Consider the following 27,322-nt stretch of genomic DNA (forward strand, 5'->3'; position numbering starts at 1 on the left):
CTAACATTATATATGTCAAGGACATACTTGAAATACTTTGTTCAGTATAAATTCTTTTTAGAGGAATTTCTTTATGCAGTTGAAAATTGTTCGACGTGCCTTTGTTAAATTTACTTGAAAATTAACGCTTGTACCTTTAGAATTGGAAATGGAAGTAAAGGAAACACTCTACCTTTACCTTCAACTACGTAATTTCATTTTCTTTGTTAGTCTCAGTGGACGCCGCGATTCTATCATAGATCTTCAAGTAATTACCAAAAAGTAATACCATATACAAGACTTGCCTTTAAAAGCATTATCCTTTATTTTCCTTGGAAAAGCATTTCAACTATATTGGGATAAAGATGCCGCTAAATAAAGGCAACAGTAGTATACCGCTGTTCAAAAACTCATAAATCGATAGAGATAAAAACAAATCCGGGTTACAAACTAAAACTGAGGAAAACTAAGTAAGCGTTGTATCAGGCTTTGAAACTAAATTCTATTAATATGAACGAACTCCTTTTCAACAGACTTTTGTTACTTTCGTTACTTAATTATGACTCATTTCTTGAATGTTACTAAGGTATGTTTAAAAATATAAACAAAAAACTACACTTTTTTTTAAATACGTTTTGAAAGTGAAAAATTAATCATCTGATTGTAAACAATTACTTGCAAATGTGCCGTTAACTGTACATCACTTAAAGATGAGAATCAGGAACTTTTGATCACGTAAAATATTGTTTAGAAGCTGATATGCAGACATATGAGTTGGTAACCTTGTGGAGAGAAAAAGGAAGATGGTCTTTACCAGTCTGATCAAATTAAACCTCTCAGCGCTTCTGTTTTCTGATATGTCGCGTAAACGATACCAAGTGAGAGGTTTGATTCTCATCAGACTGAGCTTTTATCATCGATAAAACAACAAGTGAACTTATCTCTGATTTCTGTTTTGCCGACATAACGATGGATGCCAATAGTGGAGCAGGTTTAACTAAACATGATTTGCAAAATTAATGACATGTTCACATGATCAATACTTTTTTTTAAATTCAAAATTAATTTAGATAGAATAATTTTAAAATTTGAATCCATTGAAAAATATCAATGTATGCCAGTGTGTAGTTATCTATCGAATCTATAAGGTTGTGTACATTGTGTCATTAAGTGAACCATTACACAACCTACCGACTTTTTGTATTATGGATACTTAAAAGGATTCATAACGCACACAATCCGTAAGTAGATAAGACTACCTATGAATTGGTTATCACATACCTGATATATTGTCAGAAACAATCATATATCAAATTTACCACATTTGTGTAGGACGGTTAAAACTAAACATTGAAGGTAATTATTTAGTTAAAGGACATATTTTTACTTTGATACAATATTTTTTGGACCATTAAGCCATTGACTGAAATATTAATATATTGTGACATTGCATTTTTCTGACATATGTTTCTCCACATTATTATTATTATATAGATAACAACAATATATATAATACATATATAATCAAGACACTCCAATTGATACATATAATTATGTATGTTCAATTTAACAACGTTGTAACTTATTTGGTAGTATCGTGTAATTTTCTTCTGCACACCCAGATTATAAGTCGATTACAAGTCTCAAGAATAATCCCTCTATACTTTTGCTCGATTTTAAATTTAAGGAAGCAACATACCTTAAACATTTGAAAGCATCTAAACCAATAAAGGACAAAGCCATACGTGTCGTATCCAACTCCATAGTTTACTAATTTTTATTTCGTAATTTATTTGCTGTTTAGGCGTTACACACCAACAATGATATTTGCCAAGGTAGAACAGTCTATAATGTGTCTAAATACTATGCTGAATTTGAGATTAACTTGTATTTTCGTGCTTTAAATATTTAAATATCAATATGTTTGTTACATTGATTGGTCTTTTGAAATGAAATTGTATACCAAATAATAAGCTTGTGACGTTCAAGATCCAATAATAACATTCTTGAGATGTTTTAAAAATGATCTTTACAATGAATGTGAATAGAAAAAAACAAGTAAACGTAAATTTAAACATGTGAAAGTATGATGCCCTTTCAAGATAATCTACAGAGCAATGTTCTAAATTTTTAGAATTATGTAAAATATAAGATATACACATATTAAACTGTTTGAAATGTAAACCTCATTGTGACTAATGTAACCTTACAGTAAATACATTAACAGATTAACGGTTCCAATTGTACTGCACCAGTTGCGCATTTCGATAATAAATGTCTCTTTGGTGAAGTTCAAGGCCGTAATATTTAAAAATTAAAAAAACTCATTGAAAATATGTATGCTTATGTTATGTTGTTTTTTTTTTCCAGATGATAATTTTTTTTCAAACTGCAGCATAGATATAGTTTAAAGAGATAAAATCGATATTTCAGATACATATAACGCGTACAAACGTTTCAATCCCCAAACCGTGTCCATTTCGTTGAAACTTTCCAATTCGCTCAAATGTATCATCGAAAATCACTAATCGGCCATCAGTTTCAAATTTCACATTTCAAGAATGGGTCTGTTTTTTTTTTCTCTGCTCAAACGTACATATGTTTAGTTAAAAACGTTTATGACGTCCCTGACGTGAAATGCTATTTTTCGCAACGTAAAAATGTGATATATTAGAAGATGCTTTATTCAACTCAGTTTTTTCATTATCATTTGGCCTAATTGTATTACAAACTATAAAAACAAATTCTTGAAAACAAATAACAGAAACATGTGATATGAATAGATAAATTTAAAGCAAACATTTTCGTTTTTTTCTAAAATCACGACAATTAAACAACACTTTATCATTTCTAAATAATATTCTCACAAATTTAGAGCATATGTATATGTAAAGACAATAGTACAAATGCTTTTACAAAAATCCTTTTCTGTACCCTCTGAAACATAACTTAAGCATGCATTTCAAATGGATAGAAATCTCCCAGAAACTGAAGTTTTGAGTAAGTATCTAAAATTTCGACAATATTTATCGCTGAAAAAAAGCACATGAAAATATTTTATGGTATCCTAGATAAAATGTCACGTCGTTAAATTTCAGGGATTGTCAGAAAAGTCATAGACAGGATAATAAAAAAAAAAATTCAATTATAACTTAAGGGAATCCGGACTCATTGAAAATCTTAACGTAAGCCAAAGACAATGCTTTACAAAAGAAGAAGTAACAGCCTTAGTTTTAAAAACATACTAATTGTATTCAATGTTCATTTGTATTCGTCCCTGAATATGCCTGACATTTTGCCACTAGATATAATGCAAGCAACTATTATACAATGTATCAACTACTATCTCATTTTGTATTTTTTCAATAATTCCAATATAATGACAAAAAATACTTGTCTATGAACTTTATTCTTATTTCATAATCGGTTATTTGAATAGTTTAAAGTATTGTCATCATAATTGTTGTTACTTATATTTCCATGCTTATATTAAATAATATGAATTAGGTTTGCACACCCTGATGATCCCTCTTAGGTTTAAGTATATTACGAACGATCACATTATCTGCGTACGTTAATTGACGATAAAATAATCTGGTACAACCCTTAGGTTGAATTACTGTAAATTTACATATGCATGCATTAACTACCCGTTAATTTTGTAAAACCTTGAACGAAAAACGATAGGCCTTAGAGAATTTTGACGAAACCACGATACAATTTTAATATATTTGACACAAAAGATAGCAAAATACAAAAATCTAACATTTTTCTACCCTCTTGTGATAACAAATCACTTTTCATAGATTGAGGTGGACACGTTTCTGCATTTAAAAAAATATGGCTATAAAAAGGATACGTTTCGGCCTCCTACACACGCTTACAAGTTTGGGCAAACAGAAAAGATATATGGACACGTTTGTAGGATTAGATACGTTTGGGGAAAGGACAACATTTAAGAGTAAACCAAAAAGAGAGGCGAAAATTACCAGAGGGACATTCAAACTCATATGTCAAAGGATATACAATGATGCTATCGATAATACTCATAATACTGATAGAGTATATATAATTTTCTGTTGAGTAAAATGTTATCTCTGGCGTATCTAATTAAATTCTATAAATATTCCTTCTATGTTGCTTTTGATTTTATTACATAAACCAAAAAGAGAGGCGAAAAATACCAGAGGGACATTCAAACTCATATGTCAAAGGATATACAATGATGCTATCGATAATACTCATAATACTGATAGAGTATATATAATTTTCTGTTGAGTAAAATGTTATCTCTGGCGTATCTGATTAAATTGTATAAATATTCCTTCTATGTTGCTTTTGATTTTATTACAGATGACTTCTCAAAATAGTTAGCTCTGTACCAATATATGTGTCAAAGAATAGTGGGATCAGAAAATTATGTTAGGACAATACGAATGATGAACACTGTTAGGGACAATTTAGTAATCAATGATTTATCCGTTCCTATTACCGGAGGAAGTTTTGGAGAGGGACTTGATTTACGTATGGGTGACATTGATATCGCACATGCGCACAAATATATCGATGTTTTTGAAGATCGGAAATTCGCTTTTGATTATCGCAAAACATATTTGAAAATGGAAAGTAAGACGATACAAGCAGGCTACACTATGTTACATTGTATTTTTATTAACAATAACAACGCATTTCAAAGCTGTAAGAAGATAAATGGGAAATATTACTTTTCAAACGCATTATTAAAACAAAGGTTTTTAGTCGATCAAAACATGCTTACCGTTATTCGTGGACCTTGCCTTTCAAATGAACAGGGAGACTATGACTTTGCACAACCATTGCATAGTAAATTATGGATATCTGCTGCACAAAACTGGAAAACAAGATAACAAAACGAATGGCCAAGTTATGAAGTCAAGCAGAGTATTGTATTTTTTTTTTTTATTTTACTTCATTGATATATTTCGGAGTTTAGTATGACGTCCATTATCAGTGAACTAGTACACATTTTTATTTAGGGACCAGCTGAAGCACGCCTCTGTGTGCGGGATTTTCTCGCTGTGTTGAAGATTCACTGGTGGCTGTTTTCTGCTCTTTGTTCGGGTTGTTGTCTCTTTGACACATTCCCCATTTACATTCTCAATTTTATTTTTATGTATTGTATTGTTCGTTCCAGTAGGCTATAAATGATCTCCAAACGGAAAACTTCAATAGAGGATATCCTTCAATGTGGGTGAAAAACTATTAATTTATACCTTTACTCATTCACAACTGCTGTGCTATTGTGTTATGAAAATTCTTCTGAAAGACGTCATTAATGAAAACATAGATGTTAAGTATCGTGAATATCTCTGTTCTTACTACCTTAAAACCATAATGTTCTGGGTATCTGAAGGAAGTCCCTACATCAGTATTGAAACCTGGAAATCTGTTACCTTGCTTTATAAGATGCTTTAAGAGATTGATTTATTTCAGTCGAATTTTCCGTTTGCCCGCATTATTTTATTCCAAAAAGCAATTTGTTTGCGAATAGAATCATAGGTTGTGCACGTAAGGTTTTGTTAGAAAGACTTTGTTCATTATATAAATCTGGATGGCGATGTTTTAAATTTTCGACACACTTTTTCTCCCGCTAGTCCGAACATTTTATACTGAGCCTTGTGTGAAATATTAAGAAAGAATTAAATTAAGGTGGTACATAACACTATAGGGAGATAACTCTGTAAAACTCAGCTGAACTTTTTAATCACGTTTAATTGTTAAAGAAATATTAAGCTTCTCAATGATCAAAAGCATGGTTTTTCAAACTTCTATATATCAAATGAAATGTTTCCGATAGAGTGTAAGGTTGAATATTTTTGAAATATTTATATATTTTATATGTAGTAAATATTTTGTCGAAATTTTATGAAAAGTGAACGAGCCAAGTTAATTTCATTCAAGGTGTTTGGTACTAACGTTTAACTTCGTATCAACACACGATTGAAATGTCAATAGCAGTTTATTACGGCCTTCAAAATGACAAAATCCCATGACATGATAGAATGTGAAATGATTCAGACAAAAATCACCTAATGGCTTATTTAGGACAAAACACTAAATGAAACACAATTATTACAAACAAAAACAAATGGCAATCTGTGAATTACATTCAGGCAATATATAATATATGGAGGGGCAGACACATGCTTGTGATCGCTTTAATCACCTCTCACTTGGCATAGCGGCACAGTTACAGAAGCATGGGTTTCTTTTTGATCGAGTTAATTAATTTTGATAAATAGTTTATGGTGTGTCTTTTTATGTTGTAATGTCACATACTGTATCAGGTTAGGGTGAATATTCAATCCGCTGCATTTTTATTCACCTGTCATAAGTCAGGAAGGAGCCTGTTGTTCAGTGGTTGTCGTTTGTTGGTGTGATTCATAAGTTTATCTCGTTTCTCGTTTTTTATATAGATTAGACCGTTGGTTTTCCTGTTTGAATTACACTGTCTAGTCATTTTGGGGCCCTTCATAGCTTGCTATTCGGTGCAAGCTAATGCTCCGTGTTGATCGCCGTACTTGTATATTCAGTAAATTAATTTGCAACGCCGATTATCTCAAGATTCATTATATCAAATCAGAAATCTTCAGTTCGGTAAGATTGTTTGAAGTGTAGTGCATAGGTATTAAAAGCACCATTAAATGCACATTATTTAGCGGAAACCAGTATGTTTGATTCCCTATGATTTACTCAAACAACTGTAAATCAACTGTGTCCAACAGGATCTCGTTCAATATTAGATTGTGAGAAGGATTAAAAGGTACGTTTGAAAAGAACAAGTGAAGAAGTTCTATATAATCGAAAAAAAAATGCTTATCAAAATTATTGGCCTGTTATTACTTTGACAAGAACAACTGATATATATATATATATATTACTAAAAAGACCATGTTAATTATTCGTAATGCCTTTCCGTTTATTTTACTGTAAACAATATGTGTTATATATTTATCTATACATAAAAGTCTCACTATAAAGCCAGATATACCGCGAAAAAACATGATATAATTTAACATGAAACATATATTTTCGTATAAACGTACATATTTAGCCTGATAATAAAGTGTGGTTATCATTATTTTCTTGATTTATGCTTTTACAAAATTGATTATATTGTTTTCTAATTCGTAACGTTAAAATAGATGAACACGGTAGAATCTTAAAATGTAGTTTATGAGTGACCGTTGTTTCCACTTCCTTTATCATATCGCAAACCACGCTTGCCCTGTGTTTTATATTATATCCAAAATTTTATTGCATATTAACAAATAAGACTTAAATCATAATTCAGTCATTATTTAGTTTTATCAAATAAAAGTTATAATCTTTAGTCTTCAAGAAGAACTTTTTGTCGTTTTTCTTTTTTTGCAATGGTATTGGCATTTTATGTTTGACTTGTGAGTTTAAATATCCTTATATTAACATCCCCCGCTCTTGTACGAAACAAGAATGTAACACCAAAAAATATAAACACACTTCTCATTAGCGCATGCTTAGTTTTCACTATAACTACATAGATATAAGAAGATGTGGTATGAGTGCCAATGAGACAACTCTCCATCCAAGTCAAAATTTATAAAAGTAAACCATTATAGGTCACAGTACGGTCTTCAACACGGAGCCTTGGCTAATACCGAACAGTAAGCTATAAAGGGCCCCAAAAAATTACTTGTGTAAAACCATTCAAACGGGAAAACCAACGGTCTAATCTATATAAAAAACGAGAAACGAGAAACACTTATGAACCACATCAACAAACGACAACTACTGAACATCAGATTCCTGACTTAGGACATCTATTTTAGCTAAATACACGAGGTCCTGGTGCATTGGAATGGCCATACTTTTACTCATTTTTTATATTGTTGTCAGCAACATAAAATGCAATGGAAAACAAAAGGTTGTTATCCTGCGTGGTCTTCACTTGGAAGTTTTGAGAAATATTCTATAGAATAAGTTAACATGGTTAAAGAACAATTAAACAAAGCAACATTATTATAACTTAATTAATTTTTTTTGGTGGGTTAAACCATATTACACCCATTTTGTGTGCATAATACGCGTTTCTGAAAATTGCACTGGATCGAATGTGGATGCCATGGAGTCCACAGTATTGTCAACAATTTTGTATAACGACATTAATCAAAATTATTTTATTAGAAAACGAGGTCACTATAGTCATATTGTATTTAAACGCAAGTACTTGGCTGCAAAGCGGATTTAACCAGTGAAGTATAACGTACGTATATCTCGGTGTTCACAGATTATCAATATCAGTAAAAATATATGTGCGATAACAGAGATTCAGACCTAATAATTGTACCTGTTGGAGGACAACCAAATGCTATTGGTTTGTAATTACTTGCTTATAAATCACTTTTCATGTTGAAGATTTGTGTAATATAAAGAAGCTTATCGCAAATCGTAACACACATCTATACTATCAAATTTGTATACTGAAATTTTGTAGCTGGTTTGTCTGAAGTATTATATCAAAATAAAAAGTTTGTGTACAAAATGTACGTAATATACTTTATAACTTCATATAGTAATTGCTTTAATTACAGTAGCTTAATTAAATAAACCAAAAATGTTGTCTTCTTTTCTGATTTCCGCTTTAGGAGCACCTGTGTCACACAGAAACAGAAGATACCAAATGGACATTCAAACTCCTTATTGAAGAAAAACTGACAAACGATCAAAATCATGCATACAAACTATTCTTTTTTGTTGTAAAAACCATGCATCAGTGCACAAAAAACAGTCTGAGAAACACGAACCAAACTTAACGATGTAGGGCTGTGCTGTGTATAACCATAAACATTTCAAGTATCCTTTAAACCTCGCTGGCATGGGTTTCTTCTAGTATATATACATATATTTATGTACAATTTTTTTCTAATTGTAACTGTTAGCTGATGAATTCATTGTCATTTTGAAATATCATTAATACATGTAAGTTAATTTGTGAAAAGTGAATGTCAGCAATAGGAAAACACTGATAAACCAGCATTAACACAATTGTTTATGTCTGCATGCAATCCTGGTAAGATATTTTTGTATGTTGAATATAGTTATTTATTTTGGAGGTTCCTTTATAGGTATACAGGTATAAGGATGCAGTGTAGAAATCGCCCTGTCTGTCAATTGTTTTGAAAATGCAACTTCTTTTTAACCTGTGAATGGACTTCAATGAAACTTCACACAATGATAGCCCACCATATGAATATGTAATTTGCATAAGACTGATAATAAAACTAATATTATACTAATGTATTATGTCCTAAGTTTGCAGATGGCAAGCCTGACAAAATACCCACATATTTTTACACTTTTGTACCACTAATTTTCAGTTTTCGACATTTGTTTTTCGTCATACTTGTCGATGACATTAATTTGATATTTGTTATATAGTTATAACATGACAAGTTAAAGATCATGTACTAGAATTACTTCCATCCATGACAGCCACTATTCAAATCATGGGTACTTTATATAGAAGTAGTAATCGCTTCAATTTTCCATCCTGTCAACTGTTAATAGACATAGTTCTACAAATTTAAACAGTTAAACCCCTTTTATTTCATTTAGGTTATAAGACTAATACCTGTATGGTTCTTGACCAAGCAAAAGAGATGCACCTTGAAATGAAGAAATTTCTGGAACAGTATACATCTAACTCCAAGTCACTACTAAAAATTGGTGAACATATTCTTAGGGTGAATGAATATAAAGATTTTACAATGGGCATTACAGAGGAATTGAGAGATGAACTAACCAACTACATTAGCACTTTTAAAGAAGTTCACCTGTCTGTTCCAGATATTCAATCAATGGTCCATGATACTATTGTATTCATTCTGCAAAATTTTAATAATACAGGTACAGACATTTTGAACTTTAGTCTATTATACAAATTGCAGTTAAATATTTAGAATACATGTTCTTTATTAATATTCAGAAACTGCTTTTTTTCTATGTGTAGCTCAACAGGATAACTTGATTCAGTCGTTGGATGAAATGCCAGATGTTAGAACTCAAACAGATGATTTTAATAAAGGTATTCTTGTTTTGTGTCATTTTGTTATAAAGACCATTTAACCACCACAATTCTTGTTTTTTCATGGCATTTGATGATTTCAGATGAATTTCTTAAAAGGGCACTAGCTGTCAAATTCATGATCACCGATTTGACTTAAACTCTTATACTATAATTGGAATTTTCTAAAGTGTCAAAAGTAATCATATTGTGCTTTTGTCAGGAAAATAAATGAAATCATCAATAATTCTGAGAGTATTTCTTGTGCAATACAGTATCCCCTACTGGCTGTTAAAAATAAATATTTTTTGCAATCTTTATATTTCAAGGGCAATAACTCTCACAAAGGACGATGTATGATAAGTGCAGTATTTGGCCCCTTTGTATGCAAAAAAATTTAAGAACAATATCTGGGGCAAAAATGACCATAAAACCTTATTGAAGTTTTGTATTTTGTTGAAATAAACTTAGTTTTCAAGGTTATGCAGGATATCGATTATAATTGATACTATGAATACACCATAAACGGGTGTCTATACGGAAAATCGGACTTTCCGACTCTACTTTGGATGATTTAAATATGAGCGCAAGTGAGAACATGTAAGATATTTTACATATGGTATGTATGATATAGTTTTGACATTATATACAAATTTCATAGATGTTCTCAACTGCGCTCATAGCAAAATCTTTAAAAAATATCATGTATAGTCGTTGATTTTTGCGTGCGGTTTATCTTAGTCTGACAACTTCCGGTTTCAGTTGCCAGGGAAGCTGGATATCATCAGAGTCAACAAACTATGCTGCTGTAATAATGTATGAATATAGAATGGTAAATGTGATACTTATTCATGCAAAAACAGAGATATATCATAAATCTCATGTGGGATAGTGCACGGGTTCCTTAAATAGTTCCAAGAAAAAAACAAAAGAAATCATTAAATAAATTCACGAAAAAGAGCAGACGTCATATGTTAGCTCTCTATTTCAAAGCATAAATTATGATAAAGTGATAAATGTGAGAGTTGTTTGTCAAAAAACTGATATATATATATTACAAACATTACGTGAGATAATGTATATGTTCCATAAATACTTCCAAACCAAAGAAGTCTAAATTCACAAAAACACGGGGTCACCGCCGACGGCGCCGTTCATGCTCAGAGCAGACGTCATACTTGTAATTCTCTATTTGAAAGCAAAAATATATTGCCCTTTCAGATCAATTATTTTCCGAATATAGATGTGGTTTATGCAATTGGACATCCAGATGGTCAATAATTGGGTTTGAAAAAAAACAATTTGTATTTTTGTACGGAATGCTAAAAATGATTATCTCCCCTCGCGATTAGTATAAAAGTAATTTTTATAAAATTCTCCTTTCAAGTATTTGTTAAAAATATATTAACACAACCATAAAATCATTTCATATAGTATTATTGAATATATATCAGAAGATAAAAAGAAGAAAATGCAAATTTAATAAAATTTTGCAACAACAAATAACAAATTATGTTAATATTGTAAACCTATTGACTTGGAAGAAGGTAAATGTATGACTTTATATACCCATTTAAAATTCTTAGTTCGCCCAATTTTGAGCATTGTATTGTTGGGAAAATATTCCAGAAGAACAAATAATTGTCAAAACTGTGCTTGAATTCTTGAAATGACAATATCTCAATGTAACATACATAGAAAAATGCTAGGTTAACTGAATCTAATAAATAAAATTGAAAAAAAAATCATCAAAGATCATTCAGGTTGACAAATTGTTCCCAGAATGTTGCAAATAAAAATACTTACCAATGTTTCTCAAATCAAAACGGTTGGGAGTTGGCCTCCCAATTAAAATTTTGAAGAGACTAAAAACCAAAAATTCGATATTTGGGTGAAAATGAATTAATTAAACGTGTGGTTTTTAGGTATGTAAAAAAGCAAGTTTCCTTTTATTTAGGTTCACTTCCTTTCATTGGTTTCCTTAACCCTGTTTGAAATATTCAAGATTATTTTAAGAAATAAATCCCTTGCTGTTTTTGATTTTCATAAATATTTAACATATTTTGTAGAGCCTGTAGATTGTCTCCAAAAAGTTTTGAATGTGAATTTATATGCCTGATGTACAACAAATACGCCATGAAATGAATTAAAGATGAATTGTAACCGTAAGTATTTGCTATTCCAAATTTTTGTTCAGTTTGATACTATATCAAAACTTGCAAATACAAATTAGTTTAACATGTGTGGTTCTCTGATATGAAAAAAAAAGTTTCTTTTATTTAGGTTCACTTTCTTTCATTGGTTTCCTTCATGTAGGAAATATGCAAATGTTAAAGTCATTTAAGATTATTTCAATAAATAAATCCCTTGCTGCACTTGATTTTCATCAATATTTTATTTAATTTATTTTGTAGATTGCCTCCTAAAAGGTTTGAATATGTATTAATATGCCATGTACAACAAATAAGCCATGGAATGAACTAAGAAATGAATTAAGGATGAATTGTAACAGTAAGTATTTGCTAATTTTTGATGAGTTTGAGACTATACTAAAACTTGCAAAAGTACATGTTACACATCATAGCAATCTAAAGCACCTATTATGTATACATTATGTGGACAGAGGCAGTGGGGTCATCATTTGATGGTGTTGAGTCTGGTGTTGAAGATTTCAAACAGGATATCTTAGTCAGACCTTTATTGAAGTGATAAGAAACTTTAACCTTTTTAATAATAAAAAAACCCAGCTAGTACAACAAAATGTATATAAAGCAAAAGTTAAAAAATATTTGTGTTTTCCATAGTTTTTAAAGATAGCTAATATGGAATTGCAACCCCTCTTGAACCCACCCCCCCACTTTTAAAATATGGGAGTCCTGTAACCTAATACATGTACCCTGTCCAGGACTTTGCAGAAAATTGGTGCCAAGAGAAATCACCTCAAAATAAGAGCTGATCTGGCAGTAAAAAATGGGGGAAAAAGGGGGGGGGGGGTTGGCTCAGAACCCTCTACCCACCCCTGAGTGCCTATGCATTATTATTAAATATTAAACATGCTGCATTCATAATAAAAAAATTGAAAATATATATCCTGTAAATAAACGCAAATTGTTAGAAATTTTTTCTTATAGAAAGATCAAAACCGCTTATTTATATAAATTACATAGATAGTAAGTAACATCATGTACTTTCATATGTCAATTACAACATTTATTTATTTCTTAGTTCATTACTTTTGCACTCTTACATTTTCCCTCCCTGTTGTAAAATTTTTGTTTTTCAAAATTGTTTCATAATTTTTCTTGTGTTATTTGTAAAAAATAATATTTTTTTTCCTTTTCAGATTTCTCCATAGATACACTGTACCATAAATGTGAATTTTGCTATAACATGTATGAAGAACACCTATGCCTGATGTTGAATAGTAGATAAACAAATGCGTACTTCACAGTAAGTATTTGTTAATTGTTTTTAACAAGAAAATTCAAAAGGAATTTTTCCGATAATAAATATGTCTAAAGCAGTAAAAAGAATGGTGTTTTATATTGACAGTTTTGTATAAAACAACAAATAAATGAAATTGGTTTCAAATGAATATATCCGTTTAGTTCTTGCTCGGATTATTAAATAATTAAACACTATATTTCTCTTCTAATTTTTATACGAGAACGCGGACGACAACGACGACAACGTGACACCAGTATACAACCGCCAAAATTTTTTTGCAGTCGTATATTGGTGTCATGTTGTCGTCGTCGTCCGCGTCGTTCAAAGACACTTTGTTTCCGGACAATAACTTTAGTTGAAGTGAATGGATCTCTATGAAATTTAAATACAAGGTTTGAACCACAAGAGGAAGGTTGGGATTGATTTTGGGGGTTATGGTCCCAACAGATTAGGAATTAAGGGTCTAAAAAGGGGTCCAAAAAAGCATTTTGTTAGTTTCCAGATAATAACTTGTGTGTAAATGTATGGATCTTACTGAAATTGTATCACAAGGTTCCATACCAAAAAAGGAATGTTGGGATTGATTTTGGGGGTTATTGCCCTAACTGTTTAGGAATAAGGGGGCCAAATAGGGGCCAAACACAATACTTTTCTAATACTTTGTATAAATTAATAAATTCTTGACCAATTTTAATGGGGTTTTAATCTTGAATTCTTGGGGTTCTTTAATATGCTGAATCTAACCATATATTAAGTTTTTTTATTTTGGACCCCGTTTTTAAATTGGTCCACATTGAGGTCCAAAGGGTCCAAAATTAAACTTAGTTTGATTTAAACAAAAAAATGAATTCTTGGGGTTTTTTGATATACCGAATATAACCATGTATTTAGATTTTTTATTTTTTGGTCCCATTTTCAAATTGGTCTACATTGAGGTCCAAAGGGTAAAAAATTAAACTCAGTTTGATTTTAACAAAAAAAATGAATTCTTGGGGTTTTTCGATATGCTGAATCTAAACATGTATTTAGATTTTTGATTATGGGCCCAGTTTTTAAGATGGTCCAATTCGGGGTCCAAAATTAAACTTTGTTTTTTTCGATAAAAATTGAATATATGGGGTACTTTGATATGCTGAATCTAAACGTGTATTAAGTTTTATGATTTTTGGGCCCCGTTTTAAATTAGTCCACATTGAGGTCCAAAGGGTAAAAAATTAAACTTTTTTTTTGATTTCATCAAAAATTGAATTATTGGGGTTCTTTGATATGCCGCATCTAATCGTGTTTTTAGATTTTTAATTTTTGTTCCTCTTTTCAAATTGGACTACATTAAGGTCCAAAAGGTCCAATATAAAACTTAGTTTGATTTTAACAAAAATTGAATTCTTGAGTTTTCTGATATGCTGAATCTAAACATGTATTTCGATTTTTGATTATTGGCCCAGTTTTCAAGTTGGTCTAAATCAGGGTCCAAAATCAAACTTTGTTTGATTTCAACAAAAAATGCATATATGGAGATCTTTGATGTGCTGCATCTAACGATGTATTACGTTTTTTGATTTTGGGACCTGTTTTTAAATTGGTCCACATTGAGGTCCAAAGGGTCCAAAATTAAACTTTGTTTGATTTAATAAAAAATTGAATTCTTTGGGTTCTTTGAAATGCCGAATCTAATCATGTATTTAGAGTTTTTATTTTTTGTTTCCGTTTTCAAATTGGTCTACATGAAGGTCCAAAGGGTCAAAAATTAAACTAAGTTTGATTTTAGCAAAAAAACTGAATTCTTTGGGTTTTTTGATATGCTGAATCTAAACATGTATTTAGATTTTTGATTATGGGCCCAGTTTTTAAGATATTCCAATTCGAAGTCCAAAATTAAAATTTGTTTAATTTCGACAAAAAATGAATATATGGGGTACTTTGATATGCTGAATCTAAACGTGTATTAAGTTTTTGGATTTTTGGGCCCCGTTTTAAATTAGTCCACACTGAGGTCCAAAGGGTCCAAAATTAAACTTTGTTTGATTTTAGCAAAAAACTGAATTCTCTGGGTTTTTTGATATGCTGAATCTAACCATGTATTTAGATTTGGGATATTGGACCATAGTAGGTAAATCTCCAATTTAAAATTTTCAAGTTCTTAGACCACATTCATTCTGTGTCAGAAACCTATGCTCCTGTCGATCTTAGGGCCTTACTTTGCAGACGGTCACAATAACGATGCATCAATAACAAAACATGCCATAACAAACAACTTGGAGAACATAACAGCATGGTTGCAGGATGATGATATTTGCATTGTAGATAGGGGTTTCAGGGATGCAGATCAGTACTTGGAGGATCAGGGATATATGGTTAAGATGCCTGTTTGTTTGGTAAAAGGGAAAAAGCAGTTAACAACGAACGAAGCTAATCTGACTCGCTTAGTAACTAAATGTCGCTGGGTTGTAGAGAGCACAAATGCCAGATTGAAACAGTTTCATTTTTTGGAAAAGGTGGTTCCAAATACCATGATTTCCAGTATTGGTGATTTAGTAAAGATTACTGGTGGTATACTAAATAAGTACAAACGACCTCTTGTCTGCAACCCTGAAAATGAAGAAGTAGCTAAGAAGATGCTGACCGCGCTCTGTCCTAGAAAACAGTCTGCAAACTTTTGTAGAACAGAACAACTTGATAAGACGGATAACTGTTTACTTACCAATTAATGCTTCTGGCACAGTACTTGAAAATTTTCAAAAGCTGACAGAGGAAATATTAAGGGATATCACTTTAGGTATCTACCAACTTAAACAGGCACCATGATACACAAGGGAACATCTCTCTGAATCTGGAAATTATGAACTTTTACTTTGCAAAGAATCTGAAACTCTTCTGCAAGTCAAAATTCAATCAAGACATTCCAAATCTACCATCCATACATAATGGATTGACTACAATGCTGGGTCAAGTGCGGAAAAGCCTGTAAATGGATGGTACCCCAAGTTAAAGTGGACAGCAGTTCTTTAGCAGTTTATTAGCATTCACAGTTCTTACTTGACAGCTGTTCTTTAGCAGTTCATTAGCATTCACAGTTGCCAAATTCAAGGCAATAGTTAATTTGCATATAGGCATTCCAATAGCATTCCATAGCAGTTTCTTAGCAGTTTATTTAGCCTTCACAGTTATTTAGCAGTTATTTTTTACGAAAAATTTAAATGAGATACTCAAAAACTGCTATCTTCTCTGAATATTCATGAGAACTGCTATAATAACAGCTATCAATAATGAATATTCATAGAAACTGCTAAGTTGTACATCCTAATATGGTTTTCTAAACTGCTAATAACTGCTATGGAATGCTATCAGATCTGTCAAAAGTTGGAATACAAAGGTACATGAATAAACTGTGTACAAGATATGAATGCAAAAATAAAATTCTAATTTTACTGTAAGTCTTGTTGAAATTTCAAAAATACATGTTATATTTGTAATTTGAGCAGTAACTGCAATCAAATCACTCTATTTCAATCCAATAAACGACTTGTTAAGGGGTTGTAAACATGTTTTTTTGAGTACTGGTACTTTACCTGGCCTTAGAATAGATCCCTCATTAATTATGGAAGTGGCTGAATAATAAGAACAGTTAAGAATGCACTTTAAATATCAGTGCTTTTAAAAAGCAACTTATTCAATAAGAGTGGTTACTAGATTATAATAACTATTAATTACCTTGACTTTGTGTTTTTTAGATTAAAAGTTCAATTTCTTTTTTATTATTATTTAATTACCAAATGTACTACTAATTTCTCTCTATATACAATATACAAATGATATATATTTTTTTATGTGGACCAAAAGACAACAGTTTTCTCCTCTTTCTCTTTTGGATTTAAATAAAAGAAATCTTAATACACGTAATATATTAATATAATGTTTCCACTTTCTGAATCAAACCTAAGTAACATATATTAACTTCATTAAATGGATTGTTTGATCAATATTAACCAATCAGCTATTTGCGGCCTAGGTTTCCATAGTATTCCCTCCCCCTTTTTTCAACTCTTGAATATGATTCATTTTTCGTTTTTTTACAAAATTTTATAAAAATATTCATATTTTTATTTTCATAAATAACATCTTGCACTGTAAGTATATGCTAGTATTTTATTACAATCCTGTAAACATCAGATATTTTATTTGAATAAACAACTATCCCCCTTTTTTGGGGCTTTCTGTATCATGTTTCTGTTTTCCCCTACAAAGTTATGTCAGAAAATTTACATGCATTAACTGTAACTTCAACTTACTGTACTGCAGGTGTTTGAAATTATTCCATTTAGCCTAAACTAAACCTTATAATTTAGTTTTTCATTAGCAAGCATTTACACACAGCTTGGAGCCAAAATACACATTTGAAAATGATCAAATAATCTTCAAATAAAGGTTTACTTTCAAGCTGAAAATACAGCCAGATCCAAGCATTTTTATAACAGAGATTATAACCAAAACTGCTATCAAACTGCTATTGAACTGCTGTCATAACTGTTGTCCAATTGACAAATTGACAGCAGTTTTAGAAGGTATTTAAACTGCTAAGATGAATGCTAAGATGAATGCTAAGATGAATGCTAAGAAATGGTGAAATAAGGCAGTTTTTCAAACTTCTATAAGATGGACTGCTAAGAACAGCTGAAAGACTGCTAAAAATATTAAGAACTGGTAAATAACAGCTAAAAAACAGCTAATGATAGCAGTTCAATTTGACTTGGGACTGCACGTGCAAAGTTGGGGCTAGGATTGTGGGCTGCTGTGCACATGTGGCAAGTGTGCTGTGGTATTTGGGACTAGAGAGGCACATGAAAAGTCTCAAGCCATCACGTTTATCGGGAAATACCTCCATTTCATATGCACATACCGGTACACTGTCAGAAAATCCCTCATCATCAGCTGGTATTGAAGAGTAGACAATAGTTTCCTTATCAGTATAACCTAATTAACATTAATTAGTAAATAGATGAAATTAATTTGTATTCATATATTTAATTGCTTGAAGTTCATATTATCTGATAATTATCTGTTTCCATATATTTACAATTAAGGACATCATAAAATCAAAGTATTTGCCTGTAAATTGTGAAATCTATATACAGCTAGTTACTTTTACAGGTGATGAACAATTTGAGCTTGAATAATTAAATAGTAAATGCTATTTCTTATAAAATCCATTTGTAACAGGAAATCTAAAAACTCGCTTGACATTTATATCATAAGAACTTTAGTATGGTTCAAAATATGGAACTCAATCACAAAAGACCTTTGATTTTTTTAATCTAATAACTGCATTAATGGCCTAGTCTATGTATCCATAAATCTTCCACAGACAAATTTTTTTCACAATAATCTTAGGAATTTGCATTTTTCTAGTCGTTACATGAATACAAATAATTTAATTGTCTGAAATTGATTAAGGAGAATTATGACATTCAAAACAAAGTCTTTGTCACAAAAGATAATATTTGATTTTGCCTGTTGACCATAGTCATTTTCTGAAAATTAGCATATTGCATTTGATAATTTTGTCTGTGTATATTTGTATGTGTGTGTGAATGTTGTTCACTTACTTTGGAGAGGGATTATTTTTTCATGCTTAAATATGATTAAGTTGATCTTGTTAATTTTTAAATTCCGCAATCAAATAATATACAAATAATCGATTTAAAATACTCATGATACATGGATGAAATTCTATTTGTAGGAGAGAAAGAGCAAAAGAGAGACAGTAAGATAAAGAGCAAGAGAGAAAGAGAGAGAGAAAATGTGTGTGTGTGTGTGTGTGCAAGTTACTGCTACTTATGATGCACTTATTTTATTAAATACACCAGTCCTTGTTTCAATTATAGTATACGGGAAACAGAGATATTTACAGAGAAAGAGAGAGAGAAGCAACATGTGTGTGTGTGTGTGTGTAAGTTCATATCCTAGTTACTTATAATGTACTTATTTTATTAAATACAATGTATTTCAATGAAAGTATGGTACTTAATAGGGCGACAGACAGACAGACAGACAGAGATATATTTTCCTGTTACTTATAGTGTATTTATTTTATTGCATTTCAATGATAGTAAGGGAAATTAAAATGATATTTGTTTTTAAAGGTTTGGTTGTTTTCTTCAGTACCAAATGAAATCTGGTAAACAAAGTTCATAGGTCAACACAAAAACACCCTCTTCTAAAAAAACTGTGTAATGAAACAGAGGTAAAATAGTACATTTTTAAAATCAACAGAGTGTTGTCACCTGGATACACAGAAAATGTGACACTTTATTTACTTAATATATAGAATTTGTATAAACAAAAATGATTCTTTGAAGAATGGACTGAAAAAAACCCTATTTACTAAAAAAAGGTTTGCAGCCTCTTATTGTAAGTTTGATTAAAAAAAAACAAAAAACACCCCCGAATTTTCCAAAAATACTGCAACCACGATTACCTAACCCATCTGAAAAAACATGACATACAAAGAAAGGCGATGCTGTAACTGCATATTTAGTCTTAGATGCATGATTTTTTTTATTAGTGAGTGGCTTTTAACTAGCTGTCAGTAACTGCGAGTACTCTTAGATCTGTACTTAATGTCTTTTTGTTATTTGGATGTACAAGTACCCGGCCACGTCCACTTGTATTTGTAGTATTTGTATTTTTATCCATCTGATGAGTTAAGCCTCTTTCAACTGATTTTTATAGTTTGTTCTTATGTTGTATTGTTACACCACTGTCCCAGGTTAGGGGGAGGGTTGGGATCCCGCTAACATGTTTAACCCCGCCACATTCTGTATGTATGTGCCTGTCCCAAGCCTGTAATTCAGTGGTTGTCGTTTGTTTATGTGTTACATATTTGTTTTTCGTTCATTTTTTGTACATAAATTAGGCCGTTAGTTTTCTCGTTTGAATTGTTTTACATTGTCATTTCGGGGCCTTTTATAGGTGACTGTGCGGTATGGGCTTTGCTTATTGTTGAAGGCCGTACGGTGACCTATAGCTGTTAATTTCTGTGTCATTTGGTCTCTTGTGGAGAGTTGTCTCATTGGCAATCATACCACATCTTCTTTTTTATATATACAATACATCTTCCTTTGCAACCATGCACTTAATTTAAAACCTGTAGTGACTGTTAAAAAAATACTATACTAGTATGCTGATGAAATCCTAAGATACATACATTGTTATGCAGCTACATTTAGAAAGTTACTGCAGCTTATATATATGAAAAAATCATGGACATGTCGAAATGTATTTTCTTCAAAAATGTAACAATACAAAAAATGATTGCTATGCAAAATTGAAATTGCTAGGTAGTTTTAGGTGACAGTACCAATCTGAAACTGATGCATAGGCAAATATAGCTTGCATGAAGAAATAGTTTGTTGTTGTCATGCCATGAAAATTGTATATGCAAATACATATTTAATTGCTTGAAATAGTATGGTTGCTATGTAAAATTTATGTTGCTAGGTAGTTTCTGAGCAAAATACCAATCTGAAACTGATGCATGGAACAAACTAGCTTGTTTGTATTAATAATGTGTTGTTGTCAAACACCCAATGTTACTTATATATGCAATTACATACACTAAATGCCTTAAATAGTATGGTTGCTATGGAAAATACACGTTGCTAGGTAGTTTTTATGGAAAATACCAATTTAAAACTAATGCATTAGAAAATCTAGCCAGTAGATATGAATTATTTATTTGTGGTTTGTGATTTTGGTGGTATGTGCAAATACATACTTTAAATGCCTAAAATAGTATGGTTGCTATGCAAAATCCACGTTGCTAGGTAGTTTCTCAGCAAAATTCAAGTCTTAAACTGATGCATGGAACAAACTAGCTTGTTTGTATTAATACTATATTGTTGCCATACACTGAATGTTACTTGTTTGTGCAAATACATACATGAAATGCCTGCAATAGTATGGTTGCTAAGCAAAATATCTGTGTTATGTAGTTGCTATAGGCATAAGACATTTATTTTTTTTGTTTAAGGAAACAAAAAAACTTATACAGATAACCAATATAATATGATGTAACATAATAAACCATCAAAAATCATTGAAAAGATATTTTTTTAACGAAAAGCACACACTGCAAGTTTGATTTTAGAAATCGGTTGCTAGGCAACCAATAAGTCACAGGAACGAATAAAAATTGTTATTTTTTGTAGTACCTGTCCAAGGGCTATTGATGGTATGAATATGAACTGGTTCCGAGAGGGGGCCAAAAATGACCCTTATCATATATTGTCCTTTAACATTATCAGCATGCCACTCAAATTTAATCTGTTGCTCTTAATCATATAATCACATACAGTGCACCCAAAAAAAACATTTGAATAAAGCATTTAAAAAAATTGGAAAATTGTAGTGTTAATCAATGCAACCTTGTTGGCAGAGATGTTATTTTTTAAAGTTTGTCTAGTACAAAGCTAAACATGGATACAATGTAAAAATGTGTTTTAAGTAGCTTTCATTTCACTATTGATGGTTAAAAAATATAGATATATTTGTTTAAAAGCTGCCATGCGTAAACAAGATGCTGCCTCTGAGGCCGAAGAGCGGTATTTCCTACAAGAAGAAAGTAAGCTCCAAAAAATAGAGATGTACAGAGCCAAAAAGTTGAAGATCATGGAGCAGATGCTGGAGATACAACGGAGGTCTACTGTGGCCCAAGAAGCCATTAGAGCTTCACAGCGGACAGAACACCAGTTTGGAATAGATCTCCATTGTTTCTCACCAGTTATTAAATTCTCTGAAAGTTATTTTTTTTTTGTTATTTTGAAAAATTAATCACTACATAAGCAGTGTTTTCCCAAATTTGATTTGAGTCAAAATCTCTGGATTAATCTCCTCCTTATAGCGTTTGCCTCATTATTTTGTTGGTCGTCATTAATAATGTTATGATGCGCTAACTGTTGAATGTCCACATCTTCACTACAAGCCTTGTTATGCAGTCTGAAACATGCCCTAATCATCTTGCAACACTTAAGAGGGTAGAATTGGAGGGATCCACCGGTTTTATGAAGACATCTGTAAAAAAAAAGTTTCACATGTTTAAATTGGTTACTTGTTTAAATTGTGAATTATTATTCCACTACTCCTACTACAGGGTTTTTTTAACGATTATTCCATCTCCTGTTGATGTAAGCAATTATAGGTCACAGTTTACATCCCTTTGCCCATTAATGTTCTTGGCATAACTCAGGAATCATCTCCTTATTAGATAAAATATATATTTCTAACTTCTATCAATGACATATATCATTTCTGGTATTTTGCTTCAATATACTCGACTGATATTGGATTATAGAAAAAAACAGGTTGTCTGGTTGGGTGGGCACATCCATTCTCACCTAAGACACTAACCCTGTTATAGTGTTGTAAAAATCAAGAATAACTTTGTTCAAGCTTAAGAGATTCTTTAATATGATTATAACATAAGCCTGTCAAGTGGAGATGGATCGATACGTGACCTCTCATTGTTGATGGACTCAGACATTTTAATTTAAGTAAATGATGAGTCAGAGCATACATATTTGCTGTCTTCATAACGAAATTGTTTCAATTTTATAAGTCATTTGATACAGAAAGTAAGATAACAGCAAAAGAGCTTTTATCAAGTATTAAAAGATTACCTGATGCGAGCTTTAAGCACACCAAATGCCCTCTCTACCGTGTTCCTCGTCTTGCAGTGAGACTTGTTGTAGCCTATTTCCTGCTGTGAATTGGGATTCATTAAGGGAGTCATGAGCCATCTCTTCAATCCATAGCCGGAATCCCCAAGAAGCCATCCATTCTAACCTTCCATTATTGTTGGTATATTTGAATTGGCCAGAATGACGGCATCATGACTGGCTCCTGGCCACTTAACAACTGTGTGTGTAAAACCTTTTAAATAAATAAAAAAAACTTTATTACTAAAAAAATAATCATGATCCTAGATACTCATTTAAATGCAAATCTGACTTGGACTTTTTTCCTTGGTTTCTGTTCAGATTATGTTTATTGTTTTATAGTTCGTTCTTATGTTGTACTGTTACACCACTGTCCCAGGTTAGGGAGAGGGTTGGGATCCCGCTAACATGTTTAACCCCACCACATTATGTATTTATGTGCGTGTCCCAAGTCGGGAGGCTGTAATTCAGTGGTTTTCGTTTGTTGCTGTGTTACATATTTGTTTTTGTTCATTTTTTGTACATTAATTAGGCCGTTAGTTTCTCGTTTGAATTGTTTTACATTTGTCATTTCGGGGCCTTTTTTCCCTGAACATGCGGTATGGGCTTTGCTCATTCTATAGTTGTTGATTTCTTTGTCATTTGGTCTCTTGTGAAGAGTTGTCTCATTGATAATCACACCACATCTTCTTTTTTTATATTGAATAATCTGCCTAAAGGATTTAAAACCGAGCACTTGCACGTTAGAACCCCTTACAATAACTTTTTGATTCATCCTACACACGCATAATACATTTGCCACTTGACCTTAAGCAATCAATAATTACTCAATCAAGATACTTGCTAAGGGATTGACAAGGGTACATGTACTCGACATACGATTGCAGAAAGTAAGCTTCAATATATTAAATCAAATTTCCTGGTTTTGAAATGTTTGTGTTGGAGCGTTCCTAATGTAAAAGTAGGTAAATCTACAAAAACACTTCGGACAGACGACATTTAGTAAGCTTGCACTAGGTGGATTCCGCTTCTATAGGATTGTTAGTCCCCGAGGGTATCATCACTTATTTAAAAATCCTCATTCATAAATAAAAAATTTATTAAAAGTGTTCGGTTCTAAATCCTTTAGGCAGATACGTGTACGGCTTAGATGAATGTGGCTATTCTGTTCTGTTGATGTCCTTTTCGATCATATAGCTCATAACGTAACAGCGTGTTTATGGATCCCTAATTTTTGAAATATTAAGTTGAGAGTTCTTGTTGACAGTAAATCAAGAAAAGCGCTTCGGACGCACGAATTTACAAGTTGTTTATTACAACTACTAGCACTGTGTCAATACCTTTGCTAGTAGACTGATTTTAATAAGCTCATGATAAGTATTTAGTGCTTCCATACGGAAAGGCTTCATAACATATTCTATCTAAAATTCCCAGTGTATGAATTTAGAGATTATTAAAAGAAAATGGATACTAACTCCCTCAGATAACGTAGACTTTTTGCTATTCTGTTTGATATGTCCTTTTTGGTCATAAAGCACCTAACGTTGCATTGTATCTCCCCATCTCTGGTTATCAAATGTTTACCTTTGGAAGAGGGACGAAAGATACCAGAGGGACAGTCAAAGATCGAAAACAAACTGACAACGCCATGGTCAAAAATAAAAAGACAAATAGACAAATAATAGTACAGATGACACAACACAGAAAACTAAAGACTAAGCAACACGAACCCCACCAAAAACTGGGGTGTGTACCTTTGAGTGTACCTGATGGAGTAATTTAGAAAAAATCTTTTTAAAATATTATTTATTAAAAATGACTGTAAACGGCAGGTCAAAGAATAAGTTTGCTTTTGTTATTGTTTTGGAAAGACATTTTAATTTCACTGCATTGGAACATCGAATTCTAACTTTATTTCGAATTTAAGTGATTATAGTTATTGTTAATTTACAACGATGAACATATGAATTTCAGTTAAGAGACATGATTTGGGAGAATGAGTGGTGTTTACGTCCGTTTGGAAGGGATGTTTAAATTTGCAGCTATATTCGGTCAGATGAGGAACGTTTAATTCGATGCCTCTAGTACAGGTGAAAAGCTGTCTGCACGTTTAAGAACCCTATAAACAACTTTTCCGTGGTTGCAGTTGACATGATGCAAGGCATTGTGTCTGTCCTTATCCAACATACAATTGATTTTCAGTGGCATTTCAAAATTTCCCACCCTCTATACTTGCTTTACCGATTTTCAGAAACCACCTTTTTTAATAGTAATAGTTTCTACTCATTAATATGTATGATATTGCTACGTTAATCAAGTAATATTCAATCAAACAATGAATCAACAGAAAGGTAATACGATTTTATTCTTTAAAAAATACAACTCTTAACATTTACGCAATTCACTATCATGAATAGGTTCACTATCACGATGTCTAAATCGAGAAATGGGGAATTTTAAAAAACAAATTGAACATATATATTATATTTATGTACATCCATATGAAAAAATACGATACAATCTAAAATAGAGTGACTACCAAGCGCTTTAAGCTGACATTACAACGTTTGATACATTATGGGTTCAAATGATCAATAATGATGGCAAGATACGTCTTTCGTTTATGTTTATACTTAATGGAATCAAAAGATGAACAAGAAAAAAGAAATAATTCTAGATATACATGCGATAATTGATTCCTGAGATGCTAAAAAAAGAAAAAGAATTCGTTTATACATAAACACATGTTATTTAAAAGAACAAACCTATAAGATGATTAAACATAATTCACCTGCGGGAAACCGTAACCTGTTTACCATAGTTAAAATTGGCAGACATAAAAAAAATATCTTGCGAGAAATGTTCGAAACCATAGAAAACATATCTCCATAATTCCACGTTTCGCTAAATAGATGTTTCAGCTTCTTAATTGTAAACTTTTCATTTCTATATAGCAACGGTTTAACAGCGCCGGCTTACGGAATATGCGTCTCATATCCTTGATTAAAGATTGCTGCTTACAATGAAGTTTTTGTTACCAAGAGTTTAAAGTGTAAGAAAATATTTTTTCCTATCGACAATTTACTTCAGATATAAGGTTTACTTAATCCAAAATCCTGAAAAAATTGTGTGGTTTAAGGGTACAATAGTAATTTTAGTATATTTTTGTTTCGGACTCTGTATATTTTTAGCTACTGTCCCATATGCGAATATCTAAAATAAACTCACGGTAGATTGACGGTCGTAGCGTGTGGGACAATTGGGTCGGCTTGACATCATAACTAAAATATAATACGCGTATTGATATATTGCTGGAGATGAATCCTATCTGTGATATGAAAGGGAGCGTTAAAATAAAATCAGTAGAAAACAGAAACACAAACGTTGTTAACTCATAATAAAAAAATAGTAATATAATATGATCTAACCGAATGCACTGCCAGGTTATGTGCTTTTTTCGCTCCATACAAATTTTTATATGCTATGGCATGGGTTTCATTAAACAAGTCACCCCTTGTTGATGAGTAATTATTAAAATATATTTAAACTATTGAACAAAGGAAATAGTATATGATTAATAAAAAAAATAGAAAAATAAATTGATTGATTGATTGTTGGTTGCTTAATGTCTAGTGGCAAATATTTCATGCATATTCAAGACGAGAACAAATTAACAATAAATACAATAGGTAGGTTCTTTAATAGGGGCGTCCGGGATTAAGGTCCTGCCACGGGAAATGAGGGTATATTGGATAGGGACAGAAATTTAGCCTTGCAACAGGTCACTTCGGACCCCTCAAAGAGTTGTTGCAAGGGTTCTTCACGTGCAAAGAGCGTGGCATTTTCTTTACACGAGGCATCGGATTTAACGTCCCCATTCTGACCGGACGTGGCTGCAAATTTGTACATCCCGCACAGCCAAACGGACGCCCCACTTTAGCAAGGGCTTAACTGCCGGTCGGAAGAAGACCAATGGTGACCATACTTCTATTCCCCAGTCACCCTTGGGGGTCTAGAAAAATAAATGAAAACATTCAAAACAAAAACTTAGAGAAATCAACATCTATGTGTATCTAGTCTTCAAAAATACAGTTACATTACT

General features: G+C 31.8%; 2 long non-coding RNA genes across 2 annotated transcripts; both read left to right on the forward strand.

Moving 5' to 3' along the window:
• Window positions 1–1,297: 1,297 nt before the first annotated feature.
• LOC127706181 (uncharacterized) lies at window positions 1,298–5,312 on the forward strand. The gene is made up of 2 exons (XR_007984282.1): window positions 1,298–1,335; window positions 4,333–5,312. It is a non-coding gene; the product is annotated as an uncharacterized LOC127706181 (long non-coding RNA).
• A 4,670-nt stretch (window positions 5,313–9,982) lies between these two features.
• LOC127706180 (uncharacterized) lies at window positions 9,983–22,308 on the forward strand. Its single transcript, XR_007984281.1, has 2 exons — window positions 9,983–10,081; window positions 22,065–22,308. It is a non-coding gene; the product is annotated as an uncharacterized LOC127706180 (long non-coding RNA).
• The last annotated feature ends 5,014 nt before the right edge of the window (window positions 22,309–27,322 follow it).

This window comes from Mytilus californianus, unplaced genomic scaffold (assembly GCF_021869535.1).
Source record: "Mytilus californianus isolate M0D057914Y unplaced genomic scaffold, xbMytCali1.0.p SCAF_6, whole genome shotgun sequence".
In the NCBI taxonomy this organism is placed as follows: domain Eukaryota; kingdom Metazoa; phylum Mollusca; class Bivalvia; order Mytilida; family Mytilidae; genus Mytilus; species Mytilus californianus.